At 43.1% G+C, this 25,753-nt stretch overlaps 1 protein-coding gene across 3 annotated transcripts in view; it reads left to right on the top strand.

Moving 5' to 3' along the window:
* LOC131106884 (prospero homeobox protein 1-like) overlaps positions 1-25,753 on the top strand; it is an 85,375-nt gene that overhangs the window by 29,615 nt on the left and 30,007 nt on the right. For all 3 annotated transcript variants that reach the window (XM_058056386.1, XM_058056385.1, XM_058056384.1), the window contains 2 exons: positions 18,623-18,714; positions 24,287-24,368. The gene's annotated coding sequence lies outside the window, so the exon portion shown is untranslated. The remainder of the gene's footprint in view (positions 1-18,622; positions 18,715-24,286; positions 24,369-25,753) is intronic.

Below are 25,753 nucleotides of genomic sequence, written 5' to 3'. Positions count from 1 at the left end.
ACTTGTGTAAAAGTGCCATGTCTCAAAATAAGACAGATAAAAAATAAAGATAAGAAAAGATAAAGATAAAAAATCCTGACCAATTAAAAGAAGTTGCCTTACTTTCATTTCAAATTGAAGCGACTGTATTTTTCCTGTAAGATGCCATCTGCGAGAAGCGTGTTTATTGTGAAGGCAGGAAGTGTGGTGTGACGGTGAGAGGAAGCAGCGTCCTTTCGTCATATTGTGCTTGTGTCATCTTAACATACCGTCTTACACATATTTACAATCCAAAGGCTATACTTGGTAATGATTACAGGCCGCGGACATACTGAACCTGCCAGATTGTTGCCATGTAAAGCACGTCATCACAACAATACCGATATCCCTAATAGATATGACTTTTGATCCCAACTACCACCTTCACCTTGTGTCCGATATCATTTCTAATCAATAGGTATCTCCACTTTTGGATAAAAAAACATGTCTCCTCGTGCACTGATGTAACCTTTGACCCCATCGCCACAGTCACCTTGTCACTTAAAATCAATAGGCGTCTTTGCTGAACTCCAGTTGTTGACTATGAAATAGCAAAATCAACCCCCGGATGTTTGAGTGTGCTGCATGAACTCCACGTCACAGCAACCTGGAGGCCTCTTGCGCTCCTCCATCTTGCATCCTGCTTCCAGGATTTGCTGGTGCCGCTGGTGTCAGCGATGTTTTCCTGCCGACTTAAGCTCCAGATGCTGAGAGGGCTCCTTGCACTGGCGCTGCTGCAAGAGGGCCAAAGAGGTTAATGCACCCAGGGAGGAAGAGAAGCAACCAGCTGTTGGCCTTCTAACGTTTAAAACCTCCTCCCCTCCATCTATCCTATTCTTTCCACACACACACACCGCCCTCCCTCCCACCCCACTCCAAAGAAAGAAAGCCCGGGCAATAAAATGCGCTCAAATGCTGAAACATCTGCTGGGAGCATTTCAGTGCAGCCAAGAGCGTCTTAACTCCTCCTGAGCGACAATATGAGGCCATTTTCTGGGCTTGGACGACAGGGACTTAGGAAGAGATAAGAGGAGATAATGGCTGGATGGGAGACTTGGGGGGGCGGGAATGAGGGGCGGCTGCAAATGCACAATCAGGAGGTCGGCACGGAGATGTAGGAGGGAGGAGGGAGGGTTTTCTGAGGCCAAAGGAAAATGGTTTGGTAAACAATGTCCCCGCATTAGAATGGTAATCTGAACATGGCTTGGTTCCGATAAAAATGCACGTTATCCTCAGGGGGTGGGGCTCCGCTGATGTGAGTGTGCAGGTTTCCACAGTGTAATGTTGAAATCAAACCAAACCTCTTACGGTGAGCACTACAGCTACAGCTAACATAAGACACAGGACAGGAACCACACCAAATACTTGGTAATCTACATGCCTAACCTAGTAAATGCCTTACCCCGAATATAATACACAGGAACAACACCAAATACTTGGTAATCTATATATCTAACCCAGTTAATGCCTTACTCTTAATATAATACACGGGAACAACACAAAATACTCAGTAATCTACATGTCTAACCTAGTAAATGCCTTACCCCTAATATAATACCCAGGAACAACACCAAATACTTGGTAATCTATATACCTAACCCAGTAAATGCCTTACCCGTAATATAATACACAGGAACATCACCAAATACTTGGTAATCTATATACCTAACCCAGGTAATGCCTTACCCCCAATATAATAGACAGGAACAACACCAAATACTTGGTCATCTATATACCTAACCCAGGTAATGCCTTACCCCCAATATAATAGACAGGAACAACACCAAATACTTGGTCATCTATATACCTAACCCAGGTAATGCCTTACCCCCAATATAATAGACAGGAACAACAACAAATACTTGGTAATCTATATACCTAACTCAGTAAATGCCTTACCTCTAATATAATACACGGGAACAACACCAAATACTTGGTAATCTATAAACCTAACCCAGTAAATGCCTTACCTCTAATATAATACACGGGAACAACACCAAATACTTGGCAATCTATATATCTAACCCAGTTAATGTCTTACTCTTAATAAAATACACAGGAACAAGACCAAATACTTGGTCATCTATATACCTAACCCAGTAAATGCCTTACTCCTAATATAATACACAGGATGTATTCTGTATTCTGCAGGTGAGTCAATGTGATCTACAGTAAATTGAGTGACTAGTGACAAGTAAGACAGACTTGTAGTGATATTGTTCCTTGTAGAATCACACCCAATATGTTGCATATCCTCGTCACATGTTCTTGTCATGTACATTGGAAGTGAGAAGTAGCAACAGCTGGGTTTACCACCGTGTCTGAGCTGCTCTGTGTGTGTCTGTGTTGACGGTGTGTATGTGTGTGTCTGTGTGTGTAGTTTCATGTGTGGTGATGGTGGTCATTGCAGGCGCCACAAGCCCTCATAAGAGCCCTTTGACACTCAGCTGTTTAACAGCTCAAACGGTCTTTGCTCAGTGGATTAATCACACATACACACACACACACACACACGCGCACACACAATGACCTCCGTGACACCCCTGATACACCCCTCCCAAATTTAACAAGGAATAACTAGTGAGTGATGCGTCTCTTCAGTGGCCTGCTGAAGGCGTGCCGCCTCATTCAGCCCTCCTCTCATTGGCAACTCAACACACTGCTGACAGGTGCTGCTGCATGAGACAATGGAGTGTGTATATATACATATATATATATGTGTGTGTGTGTGTGCGTGTGTGTGTGCCTACATTTAAAGCCTAAAGTGAAAGAGGGGAAAAGTTTGAAGAGGAGAACTTGAGTGGCACTTAGAAAAGGAGCCCATACATGTGGTTCACTGAAGGAGCTATATGGAACTTTTTCAGCGATCATGAATCCACTTTAGTTAGCACACAGGCTTAACAGCTAGGAGACCCGAGTTCGATTCCACCCTCGGCCAACTCTGTGTGGAGTTTGCATGTTCTCCCTGTGCATGTGTGGGTTTTCTCCGGGTACTCCGGTTTCCTCCCACATTCCAAAAACATGCTTTAATTGGCGACTCCAAATTGTCCATATGTTTGAATGTGAGTGTAAATGGTTGTTTGTCTATATGTGCCCTGTGATTGGTTGGCGACCAGTCCATGGTGTACCCCGCCTCTCGCCCAAAGACAGCTGGGATAGGCTCCAGCACCCCCGCTAAGTTAATTGGTGACTCCAAATTGTCCATAGGTATGAATGTGAGTGTGAATGGTTGTTTGTCTATATGTGCCCTGTGATTGGTTGGCGACCAGTCCAGGGTGTACCCCGCCTCTCGCCCAAAGACAGATGGGATAGGCTTCAGCACCCCCCAAGACCCTTGTGAGGACAAGCGGTAGAAAATGAATGAATGAATGAATGAATGAATGAATGGATCCACTTTGTTTGCAGCAAAGATTCCAGTTTAGCATCATTTGCTGCGTTGGATAGAGTCCCATTCATTACATGTGTAATTGAAATTTAATGCCGCAAAAGATGCAAAGAAAAATCAACACAAAATAAATTGTCCTTTTTGTGTGATTTCACCCCTTTCCTCTTAGCTTCTAAATGTTGTTTCATATTTTATAGAGCACTGTATTGTTAAATTGACATCCATTACTATACAACTACATTGTCTTTGTCTATGTAACATAAAGAAACATGTCTCGTAATAGTGGTAGGCTCCGTGTCTGTGCGTGGACTTGGCATGTTGTCGGCGGGGGTGGGGGGGAGACTCCATCCCGAGCCAGGAGTTCTGTTCAGGATAAACAGGGTCTGGTTGTTGAAACCTCCGGAGTACTGCCGCTTCCTGGTGCTCTTTGTAGACGGGAGGAACACGCCATCACAACAGACACCAAGATCAAATAGTGTCCGTTCACTCTGCTGAGTCAGGCGCAAGGAGAAGCGTCAGTCGGCTGGAAAACATGCGTGACTGATTGAAGTTAGGTGTAAACTGACAGTGGCGGAGTGCGACAGAGGTTATTGCAGGCGGGCGGTATATCATGTTGTTTATAAAGACAGGAACACCCTTTAATTGAATTATCGAGGAAGTGAGTTTTTGCGGCAATAGGGAACACTTTCTACGTATTTCTCGGGTCAGAGGTCACTGCTGTTGGACCTCAGCAGCTATCTCCATTCATCCCAAATGTCTTTGATGGAGCTAGGGACAAGGACTTCCATACCAAATTTATCCGAGCATAGTATTAGATTTTAATAATTCAATTTCTTTTTTTGTGGGTTCAGAGCAAGTCTTGAACCTACAACCTTCCGGTCCCAAAGCCAAGTTCGTTACAGCCTTTTCTCATCATTATTTTACTTCTTATCGGTACTCCGACTTTCTATTTCCAGGCCTCCAGCGTGTTTGTCAAACATAAAGCAAAAAACATGTGATAGTATCTGTATGGTGTTTTACCTCTTCAATGCTTCATTCATTGCTAGAACACAAAAGTCCTGATTTCATAGGAATTCCCCCTTCAGTGTGTGATGACCGTCCCTCTGAAACAGCCCACCCGCCCTGCGCTTTGCCTTTTTGCCTGACAGGAAGTGGAGTAGCCGGGACGTACTGTACGGTCCCTGGCGTCTGGGCCGGAACCAGGATGTGTTGCTAGGCGCAGGGATGATTGTGTCAGCACTTGCTTGGCCGCTTCGTTTCCTTACAGGTGATCTCCTGAATGGACAATGACAGATATACATTTCCTGCTATTTTTCACTGCTTGCAGGAGGGCATCACAAAAACACACAGGGGTACGATGGGGGCCGATGGACGGGGGGGGGGGTTCTCCGGCTTCAGATCGCGTTTGGCGAGACCTGGCGGTGACCCCGCGACCTCAGACTGGTGGTCACAAATCCAGGAGGTGGGTGGCTGATGAGGAAATATTGAGGAAACCGCTCTTGATTTCTGACGCGTTTGATGAACTCTGATGGGGGGGAGAAGGTCGCAGGGGGGACAGTGTGGTGGCGTGTGGCAGGATGGATGAGTTGGACACTATGATTTATGTTTGTTGGACTTTTTTGGACACTGTGATGACTGACAAGTGTTAATGGTCAAGAAAATTGAGTATGCTTTTTCACAAAAAGTTTTACAAATACAAAGGCCATACCACACCATTTTTGTACAATTTTAATCTGGCAAGTTGATGACTTTATTTCTGTAAATTTAGTTTTTTTTTTCTTGTAAATTTATGACTTTATTCTCTTAAATGTACAACTTTATTTTTGTAAATTTGTGACTTAATTCTCGTAAATTTATTACTTTAATCTAGCAAATTTACAACTCTGTTTCTGTAAATTTAGGACTTTTTTTCTTGTAAATTGTATCTTTATTCTCGTAAATGTATGACTTTATTTGTATATATTTGCATTTTTTCTCATAAATTTACAACTTTACTCTCATAAATTTACGACTTTTTTCTTGTACATTTGCAGTTTTTTCTCTTTATATTTATTTATGCCTTTGTTCTTGTATAATTCTCATTTATTCTCATCGTTTTTTCCAAATTTCCAACTTTTTTTCTTGTAAACTATTTTATTCTTGTAAATGTACGACTTTTTTCTTGTACATTTGCAACTTTTTAATTTAATTTTTAAATGTATTTTTAAAATAGCTTGACAACATTAGTCTCATAAATTTGTTCCTTTATTCTTATAAATTTACAAATTTTTCTCCTGTAAATTTAAGACTTTATCCTTGAAGTTGTACGACTTTATTCGCCTAAACCTATGTTTTTTTTTTCTTGAAAATTTCTGATTTTATTCTCAGAAATTTACAACTTTTATCCTCATGAAGGTAAGACTTTATTGTGGTGTAAATGTACAACTTTATTCTCGTAAACTTTTTTTTTCTGAATTTTGTTGAAATTTAAGAAATAAGGTTCCAGGGGGCAACCTTTTGTTTGCCTTTAACTTAGCACATTAAGTTACATATCTATCTTATTAATCTTACGTATCTATTATATTAAGAGTATCTATCTCTACGTATTTTAACTCATATTTGTTTAATGTGGATCTTTTTTATTAGCATTTTATCAACACATTTAAAAGAGCTGTGTGTCGACCTGGTCAACACTCTTTATGATGGAGTGATTAATGCCAAAGGATATTACTTCTCGGAAAATGGCTGACCCCCCCACCCCCGACTGAAGTTGTGTTTTTAAACACGTCTGACAGTTGGGAGCGATTTGGCCTTCTTTTGTTTTGTGACGGCAAACGCCGAGAGGGGTCATCTCTTGTTCAGGAGCCAGGAAACATCTTTATGATGGATTTTTAATCATCTGTCTAAAACGTGTCCCCAATTGACACTAGCTCCTGAGTGGCTGTTCCTTGAGATTATCCTTGACATTAGTCAAAATGCACACAGCTAAATATAAAGTCGTTCCTATATATATTATATGTATTAAGAGCTTCCTGTCATTCACACAGCAGCCGAGCTAGACAGTCCGTCTCTAAACGCTTCCAATGTCACACATTTATGCTACATTTAGTACATGACAACATTCATGTGGTATTGTATAGAGATTCAACCATTGATGTACAAACATCTCGGTTGCGACCTATTGATCCCCTGAGGAATAAATATGAGCTAGCTAAAAACTGACTTCATGGGAAATACCTATTTGGACGCTAAAAACACTAATAGTTATTAATATTAATAGTTATCGATATTGTTATCGACTATTTTCATCCGGTGGACTAACATGACTCCTCGGTCGCCGTTAGACTATAGAGTGGATACCTAGCTCTCAATTTCACTATGAAACTCAACAAGTTTTTAGGGCCGGAGCACACAACCATCCCAAGGAGACCGGACATTATAAGTGACATTGCTATATCTATGCTGCTGTTATTGACAAAAGTAGCGTTAGCTTCTGGGCTATGATGTGGAATCAATGTGCAGAGGAAAGAAGTTTTGGTACTGTTTTAAATAATCAAAATATATTGCAAGTTATCATCAATGTACTTGTTCCGATGACGTGCATAGTTAGCTAGCTCATATTAAGTTTTCTGGTGTTACAATGCACAGAAAAAGGAAAGAAATATGTGTTCAGGAATGATGGGCAAAAAAAGTGTTGTGTTGGCATTGAACATTAATGTTGGCACGTCATGGTCGACATCAGACTGTGTGTTTGCCTGTAGGGATGTAGGGACCCATCCCTATTGAAAGGGACCTGTTATACTCCAGCGGTGTGTTTTTGAGCATCTATTCCCCTGTGGAGGAGGTGACAGGAAACACGAAGGTCAGCGATGGTCTGGGACCTCTGCGAGGCCCTCTCTTCACGACACATAAATCACAGAAAATAAAGCGGTTCCTGCGCTCTTCAAAGGCCTTTGTTTTACAGCGTCGGCACAGAGGTTATCAGCAGGGCAGCGGCAATAGCTGTGTATAATGGACCTACTTACACGGCCTGATAAGATGCACTGAGCGTCCATCAGTGAACGCGGCCTGTTTTTTCAGCCTTAGTATTATATCTCATCGGCGTTAAAAAACGGTACGTGGGATGGCTGCCAATGTAAACCGTCGGATGGATTGTTTGGGTTCCTGTCTACGGGTCTTGACCCCAGTCTGGGCGATTCAATCAGGTCCCGTCACCTTCAACCGCTGATATTGACGTGTCGGATTGAAAGACTGTTGGAGTTATGTCCGCCGACGAGGCGCGCCAAGGTTAAGCGGTGTCAAGCGCACCTTCGCCTCCTCGTTAGGCGCCGTTTGTCTCGGCGTCAATCACGCCACACGTGTGCTTCTTTTATGTTTGCTTGTTCGTTCTCCATCAGCCCCACACACACCAACACCACCCTGATCAAATCGTAGGTCACCCTCACGGTTTTGCGTGCGTCGAACCAAGGAGCGCCCTGCGGGGTGAAAGAGGAGGGGTTTGTGTGGTGTTAGGGAGGCGTCTGCTATCGCTAATCACTAACACGACGGCTAACAGTAGCTTAGCAGCCGTGTGATCTCCAGCTAACCTTGCCCATGGGCCTCTTTTGTCTGCACACGGCTGGCTCCATCCTCTCTGTTATTGAGCGGGGGGGAAATCAATGGCAAAATCGCTGGCACTGTTCTCAGGACAGTGACCCAAGCCCAGTCTGTTAGCCCCCTCTTTTGCCTCCCTTTCTCCTGCCTCACCCCCTCCTCCTCTTCTCCAAACCCCTCCCATCTGATTGACACTTGAAAGGTGGCCGAGGACGAGGCCGGAGGCGATGTTCCACGCTTTGGAACCCTCCGTGCGGGGGAACAGCTGGTGACATCTGCAGAGAGGCCCACAAAAGGCAGTTGAAAGCGACGTCTCGCTCGCTCCTTCAGTGCCGCCCTCTGTCTCGCTAACATTACCCCCCCCCCCCAATTTCCCGCATCGTCCCCCGTTGTCTTTTTTGTGTAAAGCAGACACAACAGTAACATGTTTCTCTTGAAAAACACACCCTTCTCCTTCTTATTTCATCATTTATCACCTTGCTTTCATCTCCTTCCATTGGAACATTTCTGTTGATATCCACGTGCCGGTTAAAAGCCGCCTTTTTTAAGAGCCCCCCCCCCCCCCTCACACCGCGCCTCCACACTCAATGGAATCGCGCTGAGTGCTCGGGAAGCGGAAGGGTAGGGTATCGACTCCCGTTGAAAGAATCCAAGCGCGTTTGTTAACGAGACACGCATCGCCCGCAGGAATGTCAAACTTCCGAATGGCTTCCCATCTCTCGGTGCTCCAGTACGCTTCTCTGTGGCGCAGAGGTTTTCATTCGGAAAAGTTGGGAGGGGTACCAAAATGCACATGTACACGGTACCTATTTTTGGTATGCGTCCCATGGGGTACCAACTATGGTATGGCATTAGTTGAACGAAGGACACTTGTAGTCAGACACACACACACATATATATACGTACATATTCCATATCTACACTTTCACGTCTTTTTCACAAGAAGTTTTCAGTGAGTTAAAACCAGGGTCAAAAGGTCAACAGACTCCGTGCAGGTTTTGCCGTAGCATCAATATTTCAGAGCAGTGTGAATCCTCCTTTTGAGGCATCAGGTCTCGATGAGTGAAGGCATCTCCAGGACGGAGAGAACCTGGCTGACGGACGAGCACAAAGCACCCGTCAAGCGGCGGGCAGCGGCATGGCTCACACCGCTCGCCTTATACAGCGCCCATGTGTGTGTGTGTGTGTGTGAGTGTGTGTGATAGAGAGGATCAGGCGGCTCCCCCGCGGTGTCCTTTGTTGTTTGCGGCCTAGTGTGTGAATGGAGCGTACCTGTGAGTGACAGAGGAAAGTGTAGCTGCTGGTAAAGTGAGATAGTGACCTCTTCATGGCCATGGAGGATGAAGCGCTCCGATGCACCTGAAGGCCTTTTTAAGCACCACTTTAAGAATCAAAACATGTTTCTATTTCCATTTTTTTCTGAATCTATCTAACTATCAAGCCAAGTAACATGAAACTAGCATCCACCCCCCACCACGAACCCATGATAATATTTAGTTTCAGGCCCTTCAAGACAAAGAGGGAAGGAGCCTAGTGGGGGGAACAGTAGCTTCTTGTTGTTATGACATACGGTAACATGAACTCCTTGGAAGACTTCTCCTGTCATCCCGGCCTCAGGTCTCCCTTTATTCCACGTGGGGGAGGGGGGACGTGGAGGTCACAACCTCCTGGACAAATTACTACGGAGCATGGGGACGGAATGGGAGGGGTTGTTTGAGACGGGCTTTAGTAGTATAACCGGTGGACAGCCCCTTTTGGTTCGAGTACATTATGACTTTTATCTGATTTTACACTTATACACCGGAGCGGTACTATATACCCTACCCAATAAATGCCTTGCCCCTAATAGTAGTTGCAAGGTACTTTTTGCAGTTGAGTAACCCCCCCAATCCTGTATCAGTATATTTTCATAGAGAATAATTAATGTGGTTAGCGCGCAGACCTCACAGCTAGGAGGACCAGGGTTCAATTCCACCCTCGGCCATCTCTGTGTGGAGTTTGCATGTTCTCCCCGTGCATGCATGGGTTTTCTCCGGGTATTCCGGTTTCCTCCCACATTCCAAAAACATGCTAGGTTAATTGGCGACTCCAAATTGTCCATAGGTATGAATGTGAGTGTGAATGGTTGTTTGTCTATATGTGCCCTGTGATTGGCTGGCGACCAGTCCAGGGTGTACCCCGCCTCTCGCCCGAAGACAGCTGGGATAGGCTCCAGCACCCCCGCGACCTTCATGATTAAAAGCGGTAGAAAATGAATGAATGAATGAATAATTAATGTTATGAGCGCATAGTAAAAAATTGTTGTTTTAAATCCCCCACGCACACACACACTTATTTATTATCTGGTAATCAAAATGTAAAGGTGACATATAGGGGTGTTACTTCATGCCTGGAGGGCTCTGCACACAACACATAATGTACACTAAATTATCTGCTTAGCATATGCTAACCTACACCGGATTGGTAAAGGTGAAGAATAGCATTGAAGAACAGAATAGCTTATATAAAAGTCCTACAGGAGCGCTTGTTTTGTTGTTTGACAGAATGCGCCAGTTGGCCTCTGACACAACCTTGCATTTTTTTTTTTTGTATTTGTCACATTGTGGCTCCGTGGGGTTGAAAGGCACACGCCAACGCAGTGACAGCGACGCTCTCTTGTTAACGAAATAAATAAATGTGCTGTGAAAAGCCAATAAGCGGTGGGCGGGAAGCAGAGCCAAGTATTGCTGCGTCAAAAGCGAGCGCTCCAGCCATTAATCTCTCTCAAACAACCGCCCTTTCCTCTTTCTCGCCTGCCCTCCTCTGAGAGAATTACAGCCATAGATGTATAATTCACGCCGCTTTGGCTTTGGAAGGTTTTTGTCGGAAAACACGCTGACAGCCAAGTTAGCGCAAGCCCTCATTCCTCTCAGCCACCTGTTCACCGGGGAAGTCAGTCAGAGAGGGACGCTTGATTTATATTTCATCACTCCTCCCGGTCCGATAACTTTGTTGCCGCTCTCATGTAGTAAAAAGACGTCAACTTAAAGGAGGCCCAAAGTCCTGACGGGATGTAGGTTAGATTGCTCATGTCAAATTCAACCTGTCAGTGTTTCATTCCCCGAAGAGCAGCTCGTCGTTTTGCATCCATCCAGCTGCCGTCGTCAAGTTTGAGGCAAAGAATACCTCCAACTTTGGGCCATTTTGTCTGCTCTGTGATACACTTGTGTAATATTTCTAGATTATTCTACTCCACTTTTCCAAATCATTTCATACATTGTATGTTGGAAATGCAGCTGGGACTCAGCATGAATTTGGCTGCCTTTCAGTGTTCCATGCAATGATTGGACGATCTGACAGGTCAAACGCTGATTGATCGTGCTGTCACTTAGCGTGCCCTTGTCTTTTTTTTTTTTTTTTTTTTTAGGAATTTTGCCCATCATCCACAATTCTTATGTAAAACATGACCACACATGTCTTTATCTTTTTAAACAGAGAATTACCCATTATGTACCTCGACATACACTTTAGTTACACGATAATGCTGGCTTAGCAATTTGCCCCATATTGTGATTACAACATTGGTTCTGTTGCTGCTGTGTCGTCCAACATATGCATTTCTTTTTCTACTTCATTTCAAATATTGAAACAACTCGTATCATTCTCGCGTCAGCGTCATTTCCTTAGCATGCCTTGATTTTGAGGCGCACCAACAAGTTAACGCTTTGGCACCAGTGCTCTCTCGCCCATCTGGGCGGACCCTGTGTCGGTCTCGAGGCTTCCTTGCCGATGATGAGGGCTGTCAGGGGCTTTTTAACCTCCTAACTGCTGCTCCCTATCGGCCCTAATCGCGCATTAATGACATCAGGAGGACCCAGGGGGCTGGCAGCGTCGCCGCCTGCGCGGGCAGAGTACTGATGAAGAGGGCAATTACCGAGCAGCAAATAGCATAACCTCCACCGCTCTGCACAGGGGTTATGGGCTATTAGTGAACAGGTTAAGATACAGAAGAGGCTCAAGGAAAAGAGTCTGGTGCTGAGAGTGAATTGTGACGGGTGCTTCTGTGTTGTAGAGGGTAGAGGTTTTATCCTTTCTATTGACATTTCTATTCTGTTGACACACATGGCTTTTTGATGAAGATCTGGATACATTTATGAGGAGGGAAGTGCCACTGTGCAAGACGGGACGATACATGAGATTGGCGACATGAGACATAATATAAAAAAGTCCATAACAATATATTGCAATCAACTAATTTGATTTCTACTACGTTACCTTGCATTGCTCATCACGAGGCGACACACTCTGTGTGCATGCGAGCGGCCCCCGCCTCCACCCACTAAGACAAAGAGACCGTATGACTGGCAAAAGGGCTCACGCCATTCATGCTGTTGTTCTATGGAACAAATGCGGCAAGATGCTGAATTCAGCTTGTTTGGAGGCAGGAAACGAGGGAAACGCATGCACATGGCAATATATCCAGTTTATTTTCATTTATTGTGTGATTAATTATAAACCCAGGCCTCATACCCAAACTTTTTTTTTTCTTGCTTTATTCTTACCAATGTTGGGAGGTTGGTGCAAATGTGAAAAAGGCTCAGTCGCGTTGGCGATGAGTTTTGCCAATCGCAGTTGTTTGTTGCCTCCCGTGTGTGGATTCCATGGGTGGGAGCAGGCTGAAGGTAAAAAAAATATACTGTACTTGTAGTGGATATAATTTGAAAGAAAACATATTTAGGTGCTGATTTTAAAAATATTGTCGTTTTATTTTTTATGGATTTTAATGTAAGAAACAAGTTATCACAAAGCCTTTTTTTAATGGAAAATACCTCAAAATATACATGTGTAGTTGTGGAAATAGCAGTGATCCATATTTTAAAATAACATTTTCATGTCAGAGTTACATGGGTGCTTCTTCTTTGCTTCTGCAGGGGTGGGGTGAGGTGGGGGTGCATTGGAGGCAGACCAAAGGGGGGCGGTCATCCGGTTGTACATGTAGAAGTGGCCCTATTTTTTTTTAAGTGACATATGCATTGGCAAACAACCAGGGAGTGTTCCAGGTTTAAGGGGTCAGGGGTGCAAAAGCCTGGCTGGCCCCGGATGTAAACAATGAATGGAAGGAATTATTTAATTTTGGCAAGGTGCGGTAACAGGAAATGATGTTTACGTCAATGGCACCGCCCTGTTAGCGTCTTACGTCATCCTGCATGAACCAGGAAGTAGCCTGCTGACAAATGAACAGATGGACAAATAACACCAGTTTGGCCTTGGTGGAGGTCTGCCTTCGACTGAGTGCCATTTTTTTTTTGTGTTAAGACTCACCTATGGGTGTGTGATTACTATGCAGAAGAGGTGAATGTGTGAGGAGTGAGTGGGAAAACGATTCATTTTTAATCAAACTGTCTTTGATTTGGCCCAGGCACACACACACACACACACACACACACACTCAGCCGTGTCCGTTTCCTCGCTTGGAGATGAGTGCGAGTGTTTGTATGAAATATTTACAGGCCATTTGCTCTTCTGCTGCTCTGTTTGAAAGCTGGATGTTGGCTCCGTGTCGCCCGCTCCCTCTTTGAGGCCATCTGGTGAGTGCAGGCATCAGGGAGGTTTTCCAGGAGGGGGGCCCCTCCGTCACCCCCAGACAGGCTAGCCCAAAGAGCGGCACCGCCCCGGGGATGGATACACTCGACCTGCTGGGTGACGGCGCATCAAAGCGCCCCCAACCTGCCAGATCACTGTTACAAGCTACAAGGGCCACTGATATGGAAACGTGGCGGCTTCCAGTGGGAAAGCCCCCACGGGGAGCCGCTGCGGTCTTTGCGCCGCTTCTAAGGCAGTTTATGTGCTATTTATGTTCTCGCCTTTGTAGATCAGCATCTCTGGTCGCACAGGCCTGTCAAAATGCCCAATATCCCTTTTGGAGGTGCCTAACTGGCCTTTCCTTGTTTGAAAAACTGGATCCTCTGTACTGGTGTGCATGTGTTCTACTGTATATATGTCTATGTGTGCATGAGGTCATGGGGTGGGGGGCTGCATTAGCCCTCTGCTAAATGATTAGCGAGCAGACAGCTGGGGACACCCAACATGGACATGCCTGTGCACTGACATCTGGGTAAGCACACACACACACATACATTTGCCTCAATTACCATAATGAAGTGCACATGAAATTGGTATATACTGATATGAATGCTGAGAAATACACGAGAGGATGATCTGCTATCAGTGCTAATCACTGCAATGTATACACCAAAATGGTTCCATGCCCACTCCCTCTCGGTTTACTCGGTTTACTAATACATAGATCAGACATGTTTCATAAAGAGATGGATGTTGTTTCATTACACACCTCCACTTGTTCGCGTGCACACACGCAGCGCATCTTGGCCGGGAACGGGTGTGTTAGTGTGTGTGTGTGTGTGTGTGTGTGTGTGTGTGTGCCAGAATAGCGTTGCCATGAGTGTCCATGCATAACGCCGACAGCACCTGGGGCCTCACAATCAAAATACAGCCATCAGCGGAGGTCTTATTCACACATCAATAGGTGCCTGGCTGGCCAGCAGTACCATTTGATCCCTGCCTTACTAACTGGTAAATACATTTTAATACTACTGTATATGTAGTAATACATTTAATACTACTCAACCCCGGCCTAAGAGATGTGACCTTATTCATGGATCCTGCAGCATACGTAGAAGAGCTTGTATGACCAAAAGATGACGGAGAAGAATAGATTTGATTATGTGTTAATGGACACTTTTTAGTGTGTGATTACAGCTACTGCATTGCTTGCAATAAAACAGATTATTATGAATTATTATTGATAATTATTATTTCAGAATTATTTTTGCATGTTAAAATAAAAAATGAATACATTGCGTTATTTTAAACTGGGATATTATATATATTTAAATTCATTATAATTATTTAAGTGTTTTTTAAACTTTTATTAGCGTGTTGTATAAATATTTTTAAAATGTGACACATTATTTTTTCAGTAATTGTTATTGCAATTATTTTTTTATTCTATCAGCATTTTATATATATATATATATATATATTTCAAAATTATTATTTTTATGTTTTGTTACATTTTTTATTTGTATATAATATATACAGTAATAATGACATTCCATTATTTTTACAATTATTAATGTTTTAGTATATCATATATAGAGTCATTCATTAATTCATTTTCTACCGCTTTTTTCCTCACAAGGGTCGCAGGGGGTGATGGAGCCTAATATATAGAGTCATAATTTAAATATTTTAATTATATTTTCAAATGTGTTCTTTTTGTTTATTTGTTAATTCATTGTTGTTGATTATATTTGAATACTTTTTTTCATTATCCTTATGCTAACTTCCCTTTGTGTGTCTGTTTGCAGTAGCGTATATGTGCGTCTGCGTGTATGTGTGTGTCTGCATGCATTTGTGTGTCTGCATGTATGTGTGTGTGAGAGAGAAACATACGGCATGTAATAGTTAAATAAGGCAGATTGAGGTGTTACCGTCATTATTGCACATTTCCTCCCATCGTGAACTATAAAGCATTGTTTCCTGTGCTACCATCGTGACGGGAATAACATAATCCCAGATTAAAAAGAATGGGCTCGCCGACACACAATGAGCCTTTTGTGTGTGCGCTTATGTCCATGTATGTACGCACATGTGTGTGTGTCAATGCATTGTTGTTTACTGTACACCTGCAGTTGAGAGGTGGCGGCAGGAGGGGGGTGGGGGGTTGGGGGGGGGGGGGTGTTGTCATGCACACGCTCCTTTTTATCCCGAATTTCTGCAACATTATTCTCTTTTGGCTTTTTAATACAAAACATTGGACGACAAAGAGAGCAGTCCAAAGACAGAGGAGCTTTAATTGTACATCCTCTTTGCTCGGTATGGTTTGCCTAAACTGGATCCGGATGGGGTCTCCCGGGCCTTCATGCAGGGGCTGACACCCTCATAGTTCTTGGCCAGTCATGCAAGAGGATTGCGGGTCACGAAGCCGCCTGGAAAAACAGCAACTCACAAGTTCCTCACTGTGACAGATGTCCTGGGGAAGATTTCTCCATCTTTTAACCCCACCCCACCCTCTCCACCTCTGTGGACCAACCCTCCCACCCAGCTCACACACTGCTTCTAAGCTGGGTGAGAGCAGCGCGAGGTGCTTAACCTACTTCCCAAGACCTTCCTCTTTACAATCAATGCATGTGTGCGTGCATGAATGTTTATAGTAATGCATGGGGATAAGGATAAGTAACCTTTTGTTGTTTGGGGAAGGAAAATGCCGGCTAAATTGGGCTGAAGCAAGGAGATGAACACAAAATAATATTTGTATACATACATATTTACATACATAACATACACTTGTTACAAGTTTGCAGGTGAATACAAACATATCTGATCCTAAGTCAGTTAGTTTAGATGATGTTGACGTGGTTGACGTCACACTTTAATTGCAAATGTTGATCTGAAACTGGAGGAGAACTTCAACTTCAAGGTACAAGGAGGGTTCGCAGGGGCATCATAAACCAGTTGCTGTTAGCGTGACGAAAAGAAGCATATTTAAAAGTGTACCCCGCCTCTTGCCCTAAGTCAGCTGGGATAGGCTCCAGCATACCGTCATGAGGATAAGTGGGATAGAAAATGGATGGATGGATGGATGAATTACTCATGTTTATTGGCTAGTCGCTGGTTGTCTAGTAATATTATTGACATGTTAGCATGTCTCTGGGGACTCGGACTTCCTCCCACAAGTATGCAGTGAATAGGCCGTATGTACATATGAATGTGATTGGCCCCAGGCTCACACGGGATCCGTCACGTCTAAGGTCCTGATTTAAGTGTTACTCACACTGACTCCGGTAGGGACTGTGGCGAGTGTCCACTCTTTCCAAAACTTACTACTTAATTTTGTTTTGTGTTTCTCATAATAATAAAAAATAACATTTTCTTTAGGCTGCACCGAGCAGAGTGGTTAGTGCGCAGACCACACAGCCAGGAGACCACAGTTCAATTCCACCCTCAGCCATCTCTGTGTGGAGTTTGCATGTTCTCCCCGTCCCACATTCCAAAAACATGCTAGGTTAATTGCCGACTCCAAATTGTCCATAGGTATGAATGTGAGTGTGAATGGTTGTTTGTCTATATGTGCCCTGTGATTGGCTGGCCACCAGTCCAGCCCGAAGACAGCTGGGATAGACTCCAGCATCCCCGCGAGGATAAGCGGTAGAAAATGAATGAATGAATGAACATGTTTTTTAATATTACAACTCTATGCTACTTATATGACATTATTAATTTCTTTTTTTCTCTTGTTTTCTCTTAATATTTTGACTTTATTGTTGTTAAAATGATTTTAAAATGGCATTATTTTTCCTCAAAATATAACAATTTTACTGTTTTGTTTACTTTTTATTTATTTTTTTTAATTACATTTTATTTTTCGAATGTGCCACAGGCCACAAATAGACCCTGTTTCATTCAACCAGATCATAATTGACATTGGATACACGGTATGGGTGATCCATGACCCATGAATCAAACCGCAGTCCACTGAATGAGAGCTAAAAGCCAGAGCTGTCAACTGCATGTCCAGCTCTTAAGGCATCAGGGAGTGAGGTTTATCGACGTACTTTTTGCACAGCTGTATGTTAACCTAAGCATAGAGGCTGGCGATGAGGCTGACTGAGTTTTTATTGTCTTGCACGCAATTCACAGTGATCAATCAGTCAGATGAAGTGTCTTTAGATGAAGAGAATTGAAAACACACTAAAGGGAGGAGGGAGTCTCTTAAATAAAGAGAAATTAAACAGATGAAGGGGATGGTGTCTTTAAATACTGCTCAGCCGCTGTCCTGGCTCCCTCATCCCTCATCCTTTAATGTAATGAGAAGAGCCGGGATGAAAAGGTGACGCTGTTATGTTTTATTCTTCTTTTTCCACCCCGCCTGAGCACCAAAAGCCTTATCCTAATGTAGATTGGATGTTAAATCTGACGCTTGCTAAAGGACCAAGCTTTGGTTTTGTTTCCCCGTGGCCTCAGAGATGAAGAATGAGTTTTTATCACTTCAAAAATAAAGGTTTGTGTTACTGTGGAATCACACACACACACACACATTCTTTTTAAGAGTATCACAATGTTCTCTCATCCCTGATTTTCAGGATAAATACACTTTGTTGGTCAAGCAGGTCATTAGTGAGTGGCGGAGAAGAAAAATGTTTGTGTGTGTGTGTGTGTGTGTATTTTTTCTGTAGTAAAATAATCCCTATGAAATCCAGATTTCTCAATCCGGTAGCTCAAGCTGACACTTTAAATAAAATCATTCTAATCCCACATGGTAAGAGAAATGAAAATGAGGAGATTAATGTGTGTGTGTGTGTGTGTGTGTGTGTGTGTGTGGGAGAGGATGGGGTGGGGGTCACCCTCATCCTCTTTCTCCCGCTCACCCCTCTGAGACTGTCCTCTTTCCCATCATCATCATGAGGGGTGAGTGTGTGGCAATGTGTGCGTAGCAGGGGAAATACGGTAATTGGAGCCTGATCTAATCAAATGATGTCGAATGAGCTCTCCCTCTATTAGCCACAATGCGCTGTCTTAGTTGTCATACATCACTCTCAAACTGGTCATAAAAACTTCACCTTTCATTTCTCTTTATCCACACAGGGGTACCTTCGATGTAAAGAGGAAAAGAGTGACGATAACCACAGATTAGAGTTCATCCTTCCTTACATGCTATGGCTCCATTACTGCAAAGGGTGAGTACTACTCACTGTTTACTGTTTTTGGGGAGGTTACAGGTTGACCCTGGAACAGATTAGCTCTAACACCTGGGTTCGATTCTCCGCATGGGCATCTCTGTGTGGAGTTTGCATGTTCTGCGGGTACTCCGGTTTCCTCCCACATTCCAAAAACATGCTAGGTTAATTGGCGACTCCAAATTGTCCATAGGTATGAATGTGAGTGTGAATGGTTGTTTGTCTATATGTGCCCTGTGATTGGCTGGCGACCAGTCAAGGGTGTATCTGGGATAGGCCCCAACATACCCCCGCAACCCTACTAAGGATAAGAAATGGATGGATGTTTACGTAGGGGTCTTGAGAGCTAAAATGCCCCAAAACATGAGTTGGATAAAGAAATATATTTTTTAATTAATGTAATTTTTAGTAACTTATTGATTATTCACAGTTTTCAAAAAACGGTATAAAAATATAAGTGCTCACTTAAATAATAGTATCTTTTATCAATTATGTATAATGTATTTATTCATATTATTATTAGAATTATTGTAACCAATTTTATGTAAAATCAGTACAAAACAGTTTTTTAAATAGTGTAAATAATGTAATTCAAATATGAAAAAAATTGTGCATATGTTGTATAAAATATTCATACCTCTCATGTGCTGTATATGTGTATATACATATATATATATATTAAGATAGCATATACACTTGAATACTATATAGTGTAAACACAAATGTAAACACAACTTATGTATTATTATATTGAATATAATGGATTTTGACCCCGCCTCTCACCCAAAGTCAGCTGGGGTAGGCTCCAGCATACCCCCGCAACCCTAGCATAGAAAATGGATAGATGGATGAATGTAAAATGAGGGTTATGAAAATAATGATTCCCAAAGGCTGCGTTTATGTGTTTTTGTGGTGTTTTCAGTCTGCTATTCAGTCATTCATTCATTCATTTTCTACCGCTTATCCTCACGAGGGTCGCGGGGGTGCTGGAGCCTATCCCAGCTGTCTTCTGGCATGTTTTTTAAAAAAGCAAATGCGTAGGGGGAGGGGAAAAATCAGCGTTTTATACTTGACAATGGCTGTTTTTGCTGCCTAATCCATCCCCCGGCCCTCATCCTTCCTGCTTCCTCCTCTGGTTATCTCTTCATCTCTGCTTCTCTTCATCCGCCTTCCTCCACTCTTTCTCTCTCTCGCTCTGTCAACTCATCTTTTCTGTTAACCCTCTCCCACACACACTTTATCAACATGTGATTCATTCGGCCTCTCTGTGACTTCTCTGGCAATCTCCATCCCGTCTCGTAAGCGCGTGCGTCTCTGCTCCATCTCCGCCACCATCCCCTTCCTTTTAACGGATAATCTTCAACTAAGCACTTCACCCTCACTCCTTTCCTCTTAAGTGACCATCCCGTAATCTCAGGATTCTCTGGCAACGGGGGGGTTATATGTGGAGTTTGAAAGCCCGGAATGGACGGACCTTTAACTGGGTCAAGACAAGACCAGAAAGCATGCAAGGATGATGAGCCAAGATGGTGGATATGCCAGTTTCACATGTTAGAAAAGGTAACGCCAAGATGCCAAGATGAGTGTATAAAAAATGTCCAAAGAGGCTGAAAGGAAGGAGAAAAACCATGACACACACACACACACACACAGAGGACACACGCCTCGCCAGGTTGTGCTGAATACACACGTTTCCTCATGGCTCTTGGCTTGAAAGAAAAGAAGCCCTTAGTCAGGTTACACACTTGTATGTGTGTATGAGTGTTTCTTTGTCCTCTTCACGGGTCAATGGGTGAATAAAGTTGCTGTCACTTTCCTTTTGGGAGGCGGCGGTGACTGGCAGATAAACTTTTATACAGGAAGAGGAGATTCCTGTAAGGAAAAAGGGCAGCGGGGATCCAGAGTGGCCTCGGGCATACATGGCTTCTTCTACTGACAGTGTGTTGAATTAGGTGTGGATTAGTGTAAACCCTATTGGGAACACATTGTTTTGGGTCTCGAAGAAACGCTATTGTGCTTTATCCACTTTGTATACATTGATGCCATACACGTATCGCATATATGTATTATAACATTAAGTTGCGGGTCTAGAATATACAGTATATGGGAGCTGCAGTGCCAACATTACACTCACATGTTAACTGAAATGCTAGCCTATTAGCTGATGAAAGTGGTTAGCGTGTAGGCCACACAGCCAGGAGACACAGGTTCAATTCCCCGCTCGGGCATCTCTGTGTGGAGTTTGCATGTTCTCCCCGTGCGTGCGTGGGTTCTACTCCGGGTAACCTTCCACATTCCAAAAACATGCTAGGTTAATTAGCGACTCCAAATTGTCCATAGGTATGAATGTGAGTGTGAATGGTTGTTTGTCTATATGTGCCCTGTGATTGGCTGGCCACCAGTCCAGGGTGTACCCCACCTCTCGCCCGAAGACAGCTGGGATAGGCTCCAGCATGCCTGCGGCCCGTGAGAGAAAAATCTGATACCGATATCACATTTTGATACTGATATCAGGCCGATAATTATCAGTACAGATAATTATTGGACATACCTAATATATATACTACACAAATACACACTTTAAATAGTAATTTTAAACTAGGTGTTTATTATAATTGGTTCAATTTCCGAAATGTAGCAGCATTTACAGTACAAGCATCATTTTATTGTTTTGTCACGTCAAACTGACATCCATTCGAAGCAATGGAATTCCCTTGACATTTGCGTGCGTTCATGTTTGGTTTCTTCTCTCAATTCGGTGACTTTTAGGTATCTCCATCAAAAGGGAACGATGTACATTTTTGTCGATTTTTCTCCACTTACTCCACTTTTGCATAAGAGGCGACTTTAATGTTCGACTTTGCCATGTACCTTTCCATTTCCCACCTTTCCTTTCTACATGTCTAATTCAATCATCATTTTCCTACATGCACGTCTTTCTTTAACATTCGTCGGACGAGAGGGAGCGAGAGAGGTCTATTTTGTGGTTGACCTGTGAAGCCATGTAGCTGTGGTGTGACATTTGGACACACAAACACACACAAGTTCAGTGCAGCTGAGTGGAAGAAGGTGCTCATGGGACATATAAAAAGGTGATTGCTGTCTCCTCCCAATACAAGCAAAACAACATGACAGTGACAATGACAAGCATCGGTATAAATAGACACATGCCTCTCTATTCTTATCTCCACACTGTGTCCCACTGCCACCATCATAAAACATTTACGAACCCTACACTTCAATTCACAATGTAACATTCTTAACACTGATACGAGTGGAAAATGACGTTAACTACTCTTACTAATAATACTCTACTACTAATAAATACCATTTGGTCACGTGACAATGCATACGGGGATGCTGGGAGTTTTGTTTTTTTTTTGTCCCGTCCAGCCATTGGGGCAGATAGTATTGTTGATCTAAATGCCCTTACATGCTAAACAGATTTGCTCTGTGTCAGGAAAGGTGTTGGCTACAACTTCCCTGTACCATGAAATTTTATTTGCCGTTACTTGATGTTATGCGCATTTGGAGCGACCGGACCGGAGCAAGAAGAAACACAGAAAAGAAGAATAGAAACTGGGGTGGGTGAGGGGGAGGAATGCTGGGATGCTGGGAGTTTTTGAATAAAGACAAAAAACATAACTGTTAGGAATGGAATATGTCCTCTCTGTTTTCAACAAGCCTTCAACAGGTCAAAGCAGAAGGAAAATATTCCATTCCTAACACCAATGTCAACCTTTTTACAATTAGAGCTGTAAAATGATGAACTCATTTGCTCCCAAAGACGTATGTATATGTTTTTATTTTTCCAAAGATTAATTTATTGGCAGGAGTACATTTGATACGAGCTCGGCACGGCTCTTTTCAGTGTATTAAAGCCCTACACAGCATGGAGGGGTGTAGTGTGCAGAAGGTTCAGCATTGTGTACACACACAGTTCAGTTCTAAATGTGAAAATTGTTAATACTTCATGGTGTTATATTTGTAAAGAAATTGTTATTTTGATGTAATGGTAGTGAATGAGTTAAGAGCTACCATGAGCACGTTTCATCATTTTTTTCCAAGAAAAAAAAGTTATTATATTACTATTTGAAAAGGTTATAGCTTGAAAATGGTATTAGATATCATTTACAGTGGGATACTAAACAGCACCGCTGCTTTCTACGTTTATTTCATTGTGTATTTCATTTAGCGTATGCCGTCATGCATGACGTTTTGCGTAACTTTAAAAGTTATAGCTTCACAAAACATTTGGTCAAATTCCAAATGGTGTGACTTCAGAGGTTCCACTGTACTTGGAAATGTAATTTGGGAGAAAGCATGTTTAGCTACATGCTCTATAATAAGAGCTTGAAGTGGAGTGCCAAGAGGCGACCGCTGGGCCGCTTTGTTTGCTCAGCTTCTCCCAGTGAAGCCATAAAAATCAAGGGAAACAATTAGCAGATAACCTTGTCACTTTGCACATTCTTTCTTCTTTGTTCACTTTCTTTTTAATGTCTCCGCTGGGCGGTGATGCTCTATTATGAGCCAGTGCGTTCGCCTCCTCCAGCCAGGTAGTTAAAAACCTTTCTTTTCCAGGAGGAAAGGCTGCACCTTCCAGAGCCAAAATGGAGCACACCCTGAGGTAAGGGAAGGCGCCCATTGGGACCCCCCGTTACGGCACACGACGGGAAGAGGGTGTCGGCCCCCTCTAGTTAAATGCTTGCTTCCTGCTGATTTTGCGCTTCTCGCTCTCTCTCATCCCAATCACACAACAGGAAGTCATTCAATGGAAAAAAAGAGAGAAACAGGTCTTCAGTAATAATAATGCTGAAGCTGAAGTGATGGCTACAAGTGGATGAGGAGGGATGGAGTGTGAGAGGAGCGGAAGGGAGGAGGTGTGGGTGTTTGATGGTGGTGGTCTCCTCTTGGGTCGTGCTTCGAGGGCAGCGGGCAGCACGAGAGGCAGGATGTTATGGTTTATTCAGCCCAGGAGTGGACAAGGTGCGCCTTGCCCTCAGCACCAACATCAGCGTGATTTATAGCAGCGCTGGCAGACGCCTCTGTCCGCGGGGGAAGTCTTTGAACGTGCCGGGTGTCCAGTGTGTATGCATGTGTGTGCTGTTTTTATATGGAAACTAATTAGTGGGCCGTCAACCGCCTCCTTTGACTACATGCAGCATTGTTTTAAATAGCAGTCAATGCAATTACAGTACAACCTCAGTTTTAGTCATTAATTTGCCCCTGCTTTAGGTTGTGCAGGGGCGTCTGTGAAATTTTTCAACTGTGTTTGTTTTTTGTTTTTTATCAGGAGTGCATACAAGCTATCTTCCAGCAAACTGTACCAAACAAAAGCACAATGTAATGTAACTATTTAACTATACTCAAACAGCAAAACGAATTGGATTCTGCTTTTAAACATCAGCCTATAAATTGTGATTACAGGCTCCATCCATGGAAGAACAAACCATAAAACCATTTTAAGATTCCTAGCAGCCCCACAGGGCATATATCCTAACAAAAAGCTGTGTTTTCCACTCATTTCTGTGTAGTTTTTGTACCAAATCCCAACCATTTCTTGTGCTTACAGGCTCCACGTGCACCAAGCCGAGTGGACAACATCCTGCCCTCCCTCTGACCTCCCCTTAGGCAGCCTACCCTGGTGTGAAAAGGTCAGTGAAAGGTCACCACAGGTCATGAGCGAAAGGCCACGCTTGCTGCGCGCGATCACAGACAGCCGGGGCAGTGGTGGGGGTCAAAGGTTCCCGGCGCTACACGGGCCAGACAAGAGGGTGCCAACAGGTACAAGATGTGTTGCAAGCGGAGAGCAGTAAAATGTATGCAGCGCAGAGAGGAGAGGTGCTTTATTGTATAGATACTTGTCACTGCAGTCCCTATACATGCAAGCCCTCATGCTCATGTTTATGCTGCAGAGACGCTCGAGCATGTTAACTGATCACTCGTTGCTCTTAATTGTCCCCTCATACAGTTGTAGTGTGTGAGTGTCATCCAAACATATACTGCAGAAGCCATTAAAAACACGTCATAATGAGTTTTACTTTAAAGCACATTTTTCAAAGACACCTGAAGGTTTTTATGGTTAAAGCACAATGTATTTATATTATTTCCATTGGTAATAATGGAGTTAGAAATCATCTGTCAGGGTCACCATCAACTTGTTGATGAGTTTAACACCACGACACTACCTCGATATTGTGTTACTTTGCATTTCCAGTCTTCGCATTTTGTCATCACTTCCCTTTTGTATCACTAAAATAAGCAAGGGGAAACCAAACCGCTTTAAATTGTCTGTATTCAAATGGCAGTCAAATCATCAAACAACAGAAAACCTTTATCATACACTATAGGGGATCTCTGACAGTATATTGCAGTGCTGTCTTATAGAGGATCTTTGACTAGTGTTTGTGTGTCATAGTGTGTTAGTTGCTTTATCCCTGACTTCCACTTGGTGAAATTTTAAGATATGATGGAACCTTGCAAAGATACAGAATACTGAAGTCAACATTCAAGTTAATTGAAAGTATACTGCATTGTCAATAAACCGGAAGACAACATTTGCACGTCCCGTTTGGGTGCGCGTGCCGGTGAACTCTAGCATGCTAAGTCCAAGTTGACAGGTGAGACGTCATCCAGAAGCAAACTTTGTACCCACCACGCATGCGCGCAATAAAAAAGAAAAAAAGAACAGACTGAGATGCCGGGGGTGGTGTTTGACTTTGAGTAAGTACATACAAGCCTTTATGTCGCTGACGCCATTGTTGTTTTTTAATGACGTCAGTATTCCTATACCTCCGGGCGAGTAAACCTGGCACGTGCGCTTAGGCGACGAGTACGCGCTTCAGTATGCTGACCTGCGCGCGCAGTGCAGAATTGTCTTAACATAATTAAAAATTAAGTACAACGTATAAATATTAAATTAATGTTCTTTATCGTTAATTATGGTTTGAAGCGATTTTTTATATAAACCTCAGAATATCTTAAAGCACAGTTGTAGTTAATTTTTTTTTTACCGTAACTGTCCTAATATACTCTGCTG

Source organism: Doryrhamphus excisus, chromosome 19 (genome assembly GCF_030265055.1).
Source record: "Doryrhamphus excisus isolate RoL2022-K1 chromosome 19, RoL_Dexc_1.0, whole genome shotgun sequence".
Lineage (NCBI taxonomy): Eukaryota > Metazoa > Chordata > Actinopteri > Syngnathiformes > Syngnathidae > Doryrhamphus > Doryrhamphus excisus.
Note: the sequence above shows the minus strand (reverse complement) of the source record. Positions and strands in the feature narration are given on the sequence as shown.